The sequence below is a fragment of the Natator depressus genome, chromosome 7 (genome assembly GCF_965152275.1).
Source record: "Natator depressus isolate rNatDep1 chromosome 7, rNatDep2.hap1, whole genome shotgun sequence".
NCBI lineage: Eukaryota > Metazoa > Chordata > Testudines > Cheloniidae > Natator > Natator depressus.
The window spans coordinates 70,727,462-70,740,988 of record NC_134240.1 but is presented as its reverse complement, the minus strand read 5'-3'; positions in this window follow the sequence as shown (position 1 = coordinate 70,740,988).

Here is a 13,527-nt window from a genome sequence, read left to right as displayed (position 1 = left end):
TTTTTTTTCAAAGTGGATAATCCTAAAGGATTAGGGCAGACCCCAGAGAAAATAAAATTTAAAACAATGATGAGATATAATTTGGAGAAAAGGCTTTAGCAGCTGTTGTAATTTTTTACAGTCTGAGAACCCTAGGTGATTTTCTACCCATTAGTTTGGTAACCAGAGAAAAGAACTATAAACTAGATAATCACATACAGACAGTTCTTCAAAAGAGCTCAGCTCCCATTGAACCACCAAAATGAGTGGCTAGATTTTTCAAAAGAGCAAAACACATTGAATGCTGAGCAATTCTGCAAACCTTGTCTCCCTATAAAAGAGTTGACTCTTTTACTATGCTTTTCAAAATGTGGTCCTGAGCTCTTTAGAAAAATCTGGCTTATGATTGCTACCAAAGCAAAATGCATGATACTGATGTGCAAAACTACGAACACTGAGGAGACAGATTACTTTGAAAATGTTGTGATGCCTCATTGACTTGGCAAATTCACTTATACTACTGAAATATTCCAGTCCCTGTTAACAAAGCATTACTTGCCTGACTGAAGTGGCCTCATGAAGAATGCCTCAGGTGGTGCAGAATTGGAATGCTGAATCTCAGTGTGAAAAACCTCCTCCGTTCCGTAAACGCTATAATTTCACCTGTGATCGTAAATGAGGACTACCAGTATCTGACAGTGCATATGATTTAGTTATAATTGCAGATGACTCTAAAACCACATGGTTTAGTTTTAAAAGATATTTATGGAAGGGGATCATTTCTGGAAGATTATTGCTAAATGATGGAGAACAGTTCTAATTCATTATAGTTAATTTACTACTACATAAGTAAAAATTTGCTAAGAACAGCACACTTGTTAAATTAAAGATCACTTAATGATTAAACAGCAATTGGAAATAACCTCCAGGTACAAAGCAAGCAGCAAATGGAAGTTTTCTTTAAACTCATACATATTGGGAAAAGGAGATGACAGAAGCCCTTGAAAAAATTTCTGACTATAAAAAGAAAGAAAATAGCAATAGATAGACTAGGAAGAATTTGTTTTAATAGTTAATTTGGGTAGGATATCACAAAGCTTATTATTGCGATACAGTTATCATTTCAAAGACATTGGCCCTGATTCTCTACTCCATTTACACCAGTTTGAACTGAAGTCGGTGGAGTTATACTGCTGTAAAATTGTTATAACATATTGGATTCATCTGATCTCCTCTGTGTTATGTTCACGGCATATACACAAAGAAGTTAGATAAAAACATAAAATACTCTTGCTGGAGGGTTGCAACATAACACTACTTCATTTCTTGGAATTCAGAACACTGCCACACAACCCCCTCCCCCAAAACAGAGAGAGACAAAGCAGTCTTCTCCCTAAAACAGAATGGCAAAGCTCAGCCCACCTTACTCTAGGCTGCCTGTCCTCAAACTGGCTGCTACTAGGCCCAGCTCACACACTTCCCTACAAACTCCTCCTCCCCGCCCCAGCCTGCAAGCAGGACTTGTAAAACCTCCTGAAATGTGAAGTGAGAACCTACAATTTTAAACACCTTTTAAATACACCATACTCTGAAAGGTTGTTCAATAGCCAGATTTTCCTTGACAGAGAATGCTTTATCTCCAGCTATCACATGTTTTGTCCTGAACTTTTTACCCACTGGTTAAAAATATTGCTGGGCACAATCTTTATGAAACTGGAATTAAGATTGAGGATAGATTAAATTAGACTAGATTAGATAGAGAGCAGTAATTTAATGGTTCAAAATTTTACAAGAGCATTGTATAGCAGTTTTCAACAAACCACCATTAGAAACCGAGGAAATCAATAGTTAAGGTTAAACTTAAAAGAAACCCAAATATTTGTGAGTATGGAAATGCATGGTGAAGGCATCCAAACACCTAGCACTCATCTTCCTGTTTTTGTTCCTTTCTAAACTTACATTGTATGATGTGTTCTTTGTGGATCAAAGACTTTTTCTGAGGAGTTTGAGCTGTTTTCCACCTTAAATTTGAAAAACCACTGCACTAGTGCAATGATCATAATTCCACCATCCCCCTAACTTTTCTTCACCATATTTTCACAGAAGAGCGTTATGAAGTCTATAATGCATAGCAGTAGTAAGTTTAAGGGCCACGTCGTGGCTAGCTCTCTGAGAATGTGAAAGGATAGCGATGGTCCAAAGAGCTTTCCCCTCTTTGAATCGCCGTGCTAGAGCCTGCCGTACTGGAGTTTTGCCATGTGAGTCCAAGGACTGTTTGGGACCATCACCACTAGCTGTGTTATTACTCTCTAAAGGGGCAGGCAGGGGTAAGGATGAAATAGGCTCATAGCCTTGAAGGATCCATATGTTGCACCCTATTTAAGCATAGCAGAGTGCTTGTATTCCACAGGTGATCTGAGAGGCCTGGCTGAGACAGTGCTTCCTGGGCTCCCACTGGAGATAAAGGAGCAATACCAAACTGCCCCCAATGCGGAGCTGGGCGTTAATGCCTCCATTTTGCCTTTAGTTTGAAATAAAGACACTGTCAAGGTTCTGGGTGGAGCACTGAAAATCTGCACCACAGAACATTAGCATGTATGAAATTAGTTATAAAAACAGTCTCCAGTGCTAAGTGTGATGCTTTGTCATGGCACTAATTGTTTCTCTTTTTGTGTAAGCACTATAATTTCATGATTTGGGCCTAGGAGGTTTGCAAATGTAGATACACTCACTCTGTGCTTAATGACACTTGCCTAATTGGTGGCATATAGGATCTTAATGATTGCCTTCAGTGTGCTATTTGTCTAATAAGGAATTTAAAATACATATTTTTTGTGATCTGTATATGAACATGAAGAAGGTTGGAGTTAGTGCAATCACCGTATCATTTAGAATAAGGCATTCTACCTTTTGCATTCACTGATGAGATGAAACTGTGTGTTACACATGTGTACGGCTGAATCAGAGTTTTTGTTTTTTCACAGGGAGGCAGTATGGGTAGTTTTTACTAAAGCACTAAAGCATTGTCCAGTCTGCTCCCATTGAAGTCAATGGGAGCCATTGTGGCTTGTAAAGTGGAAAGATATTATCAATGCTAAACAAATAACTAATCAATACTAAATATTCTTCATGGTCCCTAGCCTCCCAGCTTTACAGGCAATCTCTGAGTCAGCTGCTCCACTCCCAGGTTCCCATTTTCACCCTCAGACTTCATACCGTGATTACTGTTTCCCTTCCCAGATTTGTTTCCCTGGCTACATTCTGAAGTTCACAGGACTTGTTGTGAACCATAATAGACCAGATCGGAAAAATCATGGAATCTATGGCTTCCATGAACACTGAGTCCCTTGGCTTTTGCTCCCCTTCTTCAGCTCTGTTGGGATCAAAGAGACATTATATGCCACAGCGGAAGATACAAGGTACATGTGGCTGTATCTCTGTATGAAGTTTCCACCATTTGCCCAGCTGTTTGGTAGGGTCTGAAAATCCTGTTGTCACTAGCCATTCCAAAGTTGTGAGGTTGGTGAAGATTCTTCTGTCTCACTCGTGTGGGATACTGAAGATTATACCACTACGTGGCCTATTGTAGGAGAGGGATTGCATCAGCAGCCTGCTGTTGGTGAAGAAGGATCTTCATTTAGGCAAGACTGTTGCTGAGAGGAGGATGACGTCTGATGCTGCAGACTGAGAGGCCTGGCAATGAGAGAGAGCTGTTTCTCAGAATGAGGCATGAGCTGGGGCTCATGTTCTGGAGTCTTTTCAATATTCAAAAATACCCTCCAGAGACATTCCTTTTCTACGGAAGGGAGGTAGATAGGAGCCAGGGGAGGGTATTAATATTTGACACTGTTGGTATTGCCACTGAAGTTAAGAGCAGCTATTTGAGGGGAGTGAACAGGTAATAATGGTTGCATTAGTAGTTGTCCTCTTTGGTGGGGAGTAAGGGGAAAGAGAAGATGCTAGCAGCTTATACTGTAATTGAGTTAGACACACTGTCTGCCAGTGGCTGGGTGTACCATGGAAAAACGCAGCTGGTGAAGGAGCCTGGAAGATGGAGGTGGGCTGTGATATTTTCTGCATCTTTTCAGCAATAGTCATGGTTGTGTCCTTCTGCAGCATCCAGTTTACATTTTGAAGGCTATCTCCCCAAGGAAAAAGGTGAGAGCCAGATTTACTTTCTTTTTAAATAAAAGCTTAGATTCCCATCACTCATTTGATGGACTCATTCTCTTTCAAAATTGGCCCTTTGCACTAGATCTCTCTAAAATTTTTTGAATAAGCCTCATCAGAAGTTTCTAGGAGAAACACTTTTTTGAAATAAGACCTGGGGGGAAAGTGTTAGAAGAATTTTAAAAAACCATGATTAATACTCCTCCCCTCCTCCCTGAGTCCAGAATCAATCATTTTTTTGGCAGAAAGTTATGAACTGGCAACAAACTGCAAAACTTGAAGTGGAAAAGGACCCTTTTGTGAGGATTTGAGAGGGATAGCCATGGGAGACATTGTGGCTTATAAACTGGAACCATAGTTATATTGGGAAGAAAGTCTGAACCTTAATTATGGAGAGATACAGTCTCTGCATAATAATGTTTTTCTTAATTTACCAACTTACTTCAGAGCTCCATAAAATCACCTTGGTTAAAGCACAAATACTTTTGAGTCTATAGGACATGTTACATGGAAAAGCGGTGTCGGCTGCTGTTCACGAACACTTAACATACCCAGATAATTGTACAGGTACTTAATATTCTTTATTCATAAACAGCAAGTCATTAAATCTCCACTCTGGACTTTGGATCCTATGAATCATTTAATATTCACACAGGAGAGCTGAGACGTCTCTCACAAAAAAATAAACATACAAAACGAAAGAGAGTTAAAGGAAGTCTGTAAGATACACAGTGTCTGCAGTTTTGTACAGAAAGTATCTGAACTTTCTATAACTATTTTACGAAAAAGAATTTTCTGTCCTAAAATATAAACTCTTGATTTCCCACCCACCAAGCAGAACACCACAGTAGGATAACAGAAATAGTACTTTTCATAGAAGTAATAGAGTTGAAGGCCAGAGTGGACCACATGACCATCTAATCTGCCCTGCATAACACAGGCCATAGAGTCTTACCAACCGATTCCTGCATCAAGATGGTAACATTTTGTTGAGCTAGCGCATATTTTTTAGAAAGAGATCCAGTCTTGATTTAATGACTTCAGATGATGGAGAATCCACCACATCCCAAGGTAAATTGTTTCAATGGTTAATTACGTCCATTGTTAAAAATTGTGCTTTATTTCTAGACTGGATTTGTCTAGCTTCAGCTTCCGATCATTGGCTGCTAAATTACAGAGCCCTCTACTTTATTGATCAGAATATTTTCATTGGAAAAAGGGGCAAATGTTTTTTAACTGTGCATTTTCTTTGCTTTCTTTGTTTTTGTTTTTGATTTCTATAACTATGGGGATGGTAGATCCCTAATAAGGCTTGCTGCTCAAAAATATTGCAACAACTAGATAGTCCAGTGAAAAGTTACATGGACAAAGATGTGAAATAAAGTAGCCTGATGTCTTAAAAATCACCTGGCAGATTCTGAGAGGCGAATGACTTCCATTGAATTCACTGGAAGTCACAGCTGCTCAACATGTTTCAGCACTTAAGCCAATAACTCTAACAGAAATAAACATGAAAATCGAATGCAATGAATCCTCAAGGAAGAGGTGGCTCTGAGGCATAGCAAATACGTGCCCTTTTTTACTTTATAGGTCAGTCATAAAGACAGGTCTCATGGCTGAAAGTGTGTCATTGTTAAATTTTCTATTTTCAGCCTGTTTCAAATAAATGCTCCATTACACTAGTAGCTCACAAGCTGATACTGCAGTGCTTCTCTAGCTTACTTGTTTGCTCCTCTATATTAAATAAAATGGTGATTCTTTAATCTTCTTGTATTAAAAATACAAAGAGCAATGAATGCAACAATGTATATACTAACTCTTTTGTCTCAACATGTTAGAGACATACCCACACACTAATCCCCTGATGCTGGAGTGAAAGGGCCAAATTCAACCTTGGTGTAACTTCATGGATGCTGGAGATAAATTTGGCCCAGAACTCTTTTACTGGTTAATTGCAAGATGCAAATGTATTGTGACAAGCAAATAAACCGAATGCATCTGACAATGTGAATCATTAAAATACCCTCACATGCCTTTTGGCTCTCTCTGAGTGAAGAACTTTTCAGACTGGAATAATACATACTTTAAATACTTTAAAAGCTGGAAACAAAGAAACCTGCAAGGTTACTATAGGAATGGAGAATAAAATGGGGCACAGCTTTGAAACTGTCTCTGAATCACTGCAGTTCACCTGTTTCCATGCAAGCTTGAGCAACAGAACATTAGTTTAGATTTTTATCAGATACTCTAAAGTGAGTTTACCCTTCTCTTTTTGATAACATCAGCGTCACCTCGCTCTTTTCAGAGGAGAATTTGCAAACTTTGAAACCATTACAGTTCAGTATGTCTGAAATTCATATGGAATAGCATATTTAATTAACTAAGTTGGCAGGCTTGGTTTCTGATTTTCTGTTCTGTCCCCTAGTGCATGCAAATATGACAATAGGCTGTTATTATAGGGCTCCTCTAACTTAGCCACACTGATTTCCTAGCTGCGACAGTAGGTCTTGTGCTTAAGGCACAGGTACGGAAGTCAGGAGAGCTGGGGTCAAGCCCTTGGATCCCCTTCTAGCTGCTTTGCATTGCTCATGTAGCACAAAGCAGCCAAAACTGTCCCCTAACAGAATGGCTTTTGTACACTGGCATAAAACAGGTGTAGCCAGTTCTGGTACCCAATTCTGGGCTTTCCAGCATAGGTGGCATGCTGGGAGTCAGAGGTGGCATACTGGAGTGTCTTATACCCTACTGATCCTCGTCTGATGGAATGGTCCCTTCAGAGACCATAATAGAGTAGAACTCAGGCTGGTCTAAGTTACTCCAGGGGCCAGATTGGTCCACAGCTTGTCTCAGACTTAGGTGGCGATGTGTGGAAATATGGTGGAGAGCCACCTGTGCTTCCCTTCACCCCCGGTGCCCCATGTACACCACACATACCTCAGGCACACCTGAGGATCTATCAGATTGACTCTATTCTCCATGACTTACTAGGGGATAATGCAATAACTTTATTGAAGATAATGGTGTTTCAATTATGTCATCAGTGAGTTAAGAATTGGGACCCTAGTTTCTATTCCTGGCTCTGTCACAGACTTCCAGCATGATGCTGAGAACTCACCCAAGGTGGGATTTTCAAAAGCACCTCAGGGAGTTAGAAGCCTAACTCCTATTAAAAACTCAGTGGGAGTCAGACACCTAACTCCTTAAGATGCTTTTGAAAACCCCAGCCTTAATATGTGCCTCAGTTTCCCTAGCTGTAAAATGGGAATAATAATAATAATACTTGTCCGGATCAGTAAGAGAGCTAGGTGAATGTTTAAAACAAATCCCATAAAGTATTCAGTTAAAATGGTGAAATTCACTAAATAATGTATTCAGCCTGCACTAGTGATTAATGTTTGTACAGTGCTCTGAGATTCTCCAGTGGTAGGGGCTATCTACATGTAAACTATTGGTATGTTATAGTGTATTCCTTGGGAGGAAAATTGCTTAAGAGCATGTCACATTTCACAACAGAGACAGTATCTTTTTGCTTTAATTACATCTACACTTCAGTAGGTGGCACTCTTCCCTCACAGTAAACAAGACCCCAGCATATCAGGCCCTCTGGCTGCCAGAGATGCCATTGTTCAGAGGACACATAAGACCTGGGTCCTGCCCTCTTGTGATCTTTAACAATCCCATGATGCTTAGTGTGTTGGCCAAATTCCAGGGTGGGTCACTACAGTCTGTCCCCCTGCAATTTTAATTTGATACAGTGTTCTTTTTCTCTTCCGGTCCTATATTGTTTTGGATCATTTCTGTGCACTGGGTAACAGCTGCCATACTCCACCCAACATGGCCGCATTTCATCAGTGGGTGAAATGAGCCCTGTCTGTGAAATCTGTGGAATGCTTTTAGATGAAGCTTGTTAGAAAATGGAAGATAGGGTTAGTATGATTATTACATGCCAATATTTATCTGGAGAGACTCCACTTTTTTGGCTCCCTTCTAGTATGATATTCTCGTTAGACCTTGTGTTTAATTATCAAAAGAAAAAGTCCAGTTCATGGGCAAACCACCATCCTCTTCCACAAGGTCATAGACTTTGGGTCTGAAGGTTGGAAAGCCTGGTCAGGAAGAACGAAAGGCACTGCCTTCATCTTCAGCCCATGAGTACATGAGTTCCTGCAGTAAGTCTTCAACCTCCTGTTCCCTTGTTACTACTGGGTTCGACTGTAGCATTTAGCCATAGACTGGAATAGATGAAGGGCAGAGCTGCTCTACCCCAGCCGGAGCTCAGAGAGATTGTGTTATGCTGCCTTTGCACCTCTTTTAGGTCAATTTGCACTCCCATGGCAAACAGAGGGAGCAGGCTCTTGGGTCCCTGAGTGTAGAGACTGATTGTCTCGCCTCCTTGTCCAGTCTGTACTGCTGGGGGGGAGGGCGCAGGAAGGAGTCCTTGTGTACTACTTCCCTGACACACCCATGCACTGACCATGATCAACCTGGCTCATCGTGAGCTAGAAATGAGGTTAATGTTAGTTGGCTGCTGGAGTAGGTTAGGTTATTAAATAACTGGTGAGCTTCTGGTTTGTTTATCTTGGTTCTGTATATTCCCAGCGAGGCATTGCAGAATATTTAATCATATCAGCATAGATGCCAATATTTCTGTAAACATCTGTCTGTGCTGGCTCTTAGTCACTCCTTGTTTCGGGATAGTGGGACTAACATTGTGCAGCCTCCTGTACCCCTGGGGTCCCATCGCTGATGAGAGCTTGAGTCTCATCCTCAGCACTGGAGAGTTGGCTGAGGTGGGATTGGAAGTGGTCATATATGCTGAGTGTGACTTGAAACAGCTCGCTGTTTCCTTGGGGGCTCTGATAAAAAGGAAAATTGATGCAGAAGGCAGGCGCTTTGGAACCATGCCCACCTGAGCTGCTGAGGAGAAGGAGCATCAGAGATATTGGCTAACATTGAAGAAGGAAAAGCAACAATACAACTTGAGAGCTCCTGGTATGCTAGGAGTGCTAGCAGCTCTGGGAGAAGCCAGACAGCAGTAGCACTGAAAGTGAGAGTTGTTGGTTTTGCTGGGGATCCTGGGAAAAGTAGCCAGAATTCATGTGCCATGGAGTTGCAAGATTCACAATTTCATGACTGAAGAAGAGCTCAGAGAGCCACCAGGGAGATTGTCACCTAATGTGGCCACTGGCACGAAAGAACCACCATAGAAGCCCAATCTCCATCTCCTATAGACACAGATCAGGAGGTGCTGCCTATAGCAGCCAGATGTTAGTGACTATGAATTATGTGAGTGACTGTGGTGCTGTGAGGGGCACCAGTCTGCCCATGGCAACAGAACCCCAAGCTATTTATGACAATTCTGCTGAGTAATAAGAATTTGAGAGGAAGTCTGGTGAGTTGCCCATTGAAAGGGTTTATATAGGAGTTTTTTGGCACCCAGGAGAGCTAGCCTGGTTTAGGCATATAAACAGAGGTGGAACTCTAAACCCTCCTTAAAACACTGTCAGAGATTCATAGCAATGGCTGTAACAAAAGAAAAATATACACTGGTATGCCTTGCTGGTTCACCAATAGTGGCAACTGCTGGTTAGTGAATGACAGAGGTCGCAGAGGTTAAACTTTGCCACAGGCCACTCTTCCCTTGAATATTCTCTTCACTCTGGAAAATAGTTAGATACAGGAGACTCTCCTTAACATGGAGCACTTCTCATAGCACTTTGTACTGGAGACATGTCATGGGCCATACTCCTGAGCTGGTGTAAATCAGGGTACACTAGTTGGGTATCTGGCCCATATTTGTAGATTTGAAACTAAAAATCTGAGACGCACTCCATGTGTACAAGAAGCAGAGGCAGAAGAGAAGCAGGCTATATATGATGCTTATAGTCTATGGCTTTGAAGTTCTTAAAATCTGTAGCACAGTGAGGATACTCTCATTCAAGCAAAGTCCTGAATTTTAACCTAAAGAAACTATCATGAGGCCAAATCCTCAGCTGGTGTAATTCAGCATAGCTCTGTTGACTTCAGAGTTACATTTGTCAGACTGATCTTAACGGTTAACAAGCTGTTTCCAATGTTTTGTGTCGTCTTTTATCATGTCACTGACTTGGGGCTTTTAGGATTTCCAAAATTTCTGTTTGGTTGCTGCTGTTGCTTTTGTTTTTTTAAGGCATTTTCTAATTGTACATCTGCTCAATCTTAACTCTGCCTTCATGGAGATATTTTGCCTGGGAAAATAACAAGAAGTTTGGACCCTGAACTGCCACTATTTGCTCTTTAATGGTTACATCCAGTCCCATTAACAATGAGAGCCTTTCTTAAACAATCAGTGGGAGCTGAATCATGCCTTCAGTTCTGTGGACTTGCCGTGAACTCTGCTCTCATCTTTCTATTAAACATTGGATCATTCCTTTATTCGTCACAGTTAACGTTTCCCAACAGTGTCAAATCAAACATTGACACACCCTCCATCTTATGGACCATTCCTTTTTACTATATCACTGTTGTTGTTTACCTGGTACATACTAGACTATGTGTGTTCTTTCTTGGCATGCTACTGGATTTGGATCAAATTGCGACTGAAGTCTTAGTTGTCAAGTATCTGTGGGGGTTTTGAGCTGCCAAGTACATTGCTGTTTACAGAGCTATCCTTAGTATAACCCTCATCAAAAATCCCTGTGGTACTAGGTTTTGAGTTGGGAAACAAAAAGAATCCGACAGTTTAACAAAAAAACCCAAATAAAACACGATTGGTAGAAAGTGGAGAGTAAATAATTGAAGAAACCTGCCTTGGGTAGTATTAGTAGCAAAAAAAGACACAGATGGGTTTTAAACTTGCATGAAGTTGCTCATAAACTGATGGCCTGAGGGGCTTTGATCGATGAAAATCTCCATTCAAGGAATGGTAAGTGTGAAAGAGAAAAATTGCTAAGGTGACATCCTACCCAGGATGGGTCACTTTTCCCTCTAATGAGGACATGGTAGATCTATTTTCCTTTCACAATGTAGCACAAAGACAGAATTTCTCAACTCCGAGAGTTCACCTCTGAGACTTAGATTTTTTGTTTTTTCTTTACTTCGAAACACTTTTATAATCTCACTGCAACAGTGAAAGGCATCCCCATGTATTATAACAGTCATTTCTGGTTTTAGCCTCACATGCTAAAAATATTTTGCTGGTTTACACTGAGATATATAGCAGGGGTGTCCAACCCCTTCATCTCTAAACTCTGAGATACCAAAAGGTAAAATACAATATATATGAGACTCTAGGCAATTACTGCTCCAGTTTCAAGTGTACTTATATCATGTTAGATAAAATTTAAAAAAAAACAGGATTCTAACAGATCATAATGCAAGCTATTTCTGATAAAAGTAAATAGTTATTTCTTCTGACAAATGGTTCTAGATTGTATGGTTATGATTTAGGATCTTTTCTTTTTTATTGTCTATTCTATTCACTACTATAAACCGGCACAGAAGTTTTAGTACTCCAGAACACATGAGCCTGAATGAAAGTGAGCAGGAATTCAAGTGAATGTTCAAAGCTGAGGTTTGACAACACAGAGGTTATGGAATTGTGTCCCACATTCTGGACTCAGTGATACTTCCTAGGGGATCGCAGGAGGCCTGAATCCCATCATAGTGAGATAATGAGTGGTAACATCATCTCATAGACTGCTACAGGGATAGTAGGCTGACTCTTGCAAGCCTGAGAGGTCACTCAGACTGGGATTCAGGAAAACAGACAAATCTCCTGGACCAGTTTTGCAATTACGTATGCTTGGTTAACTGAGCAGAATGGGGCTAGTGTGATCCTTACTTTGAAAGGCATGCCATGAACTCTCTTCCATGACATTGTCTCACAGGATGGTTGCAGCATCCATTCTGGATACAGGCAGGTCAGATAATGCAGCAATCAATGCTCCCTAGTCACAACTGATGGAGTATGAAACCAAACCCTTCTTTTTTGCCCTTTCCCGCAAAGGAAACAGCAGATTATTTCCCACCGCTGCTTCCCAACCTGTCCATTTATGTTGACCCTCCTGACTCTGCCACACGTCAATGACTGGCCAACAAACAATGATTGGTTGATACAGCCTGAAGTCAATAGTAGGTGGGGGAGAGAGGTGCTTAACACTTTTGAAAAAAGATCAGGCTATACACTTTTTGCTAGCAAAGTTCATATTGGATTCAGCAACACTCAGTGGGAAAAATGATTCAAGGCACTTTTAGGACAATTCCTATTTTTGCTTTTGTTTATGTGGCCAGTTGCAATAACTGTGTGTTGCAGTTGCACACTACATTTATTTGGAAATCTTGCCCTTATGGTATCGCCCTTAGGTTCAGAGTTAATACCATTCACGATTAACGGGGCAGTTTACATCTTCCAAAATTGTTGTTTCAGTCTAAGATCGTGGTACATCAATTCACACACAGAAGTTTTTTTCTAGGAAACCATGAAGACTAGATGTTTAAAAAAAAAATCTTGCTTTCTGCATAATCTGTACCTTACATGGGGAACGGATACAAGCATCAGAGACTCGATTCCCATGCTGGTTTGGAGCTTCTCTTGCACAATAGAACTTATGGCCTTGTTCATAGGCATGTGCAGCACATTTCATTAGGGTGTGCACCCAGGGAATTTTATTTATTTTATTTTTTTAAAGGCGAACATTTATTAAATACTTAATCATAAAGGACATTATTTTTATTCATCAAACAAACTAAAGAAACTAAAACTTAACTAAACTTAATTTTTTTTAAATTAACAACTAAACTTTACTTAAAAAATGAGACACCAAATACCAAATATTTGCTGTAGCGATAACCAGGCGTGTACAAAGATACAGTCATTTTTCATGATCTTTATCTTTAATCAGATAATGAGCTAACCCAAATTGACCAAAACAGATTAAGGTTTCTTCATCTTCCTGTCCTAGAGAATGAGATGTCGCTCACCAGGTGTAATGGACTTAAATTCCTCAATCATATCATTGTAATTAACTGACAAAAGCCAATTCTTGTTCAATGTACCAAATCATGAGTGAGTCGAGGTGCTGTTGGGACATTGTACTTCTTAGTTTGGTTTTTACATGTGCTAGTTTCAAAAAGACTCTTTCCCATGACCAGCTTGTAGCAGGTAAGACTGCAAAGCACTGAATAGATTTGTAAAAGGCCTGGAACATGGAAGACCAATCTGATTCCTTTAGCCAATCAAGCCACTCTCTGGTGGTGTTTGTAGTGCTACCTTTAGGAACAGACCCGTCATAACCCCGAAGCAATCTGACTTCAGCTTCCAACTCATCCAAGGACACTTTAAATTTGTTGGCAATCATTCTCATATCATCCCTGCCAGTGTCTAAGCTCAGCAGTTTT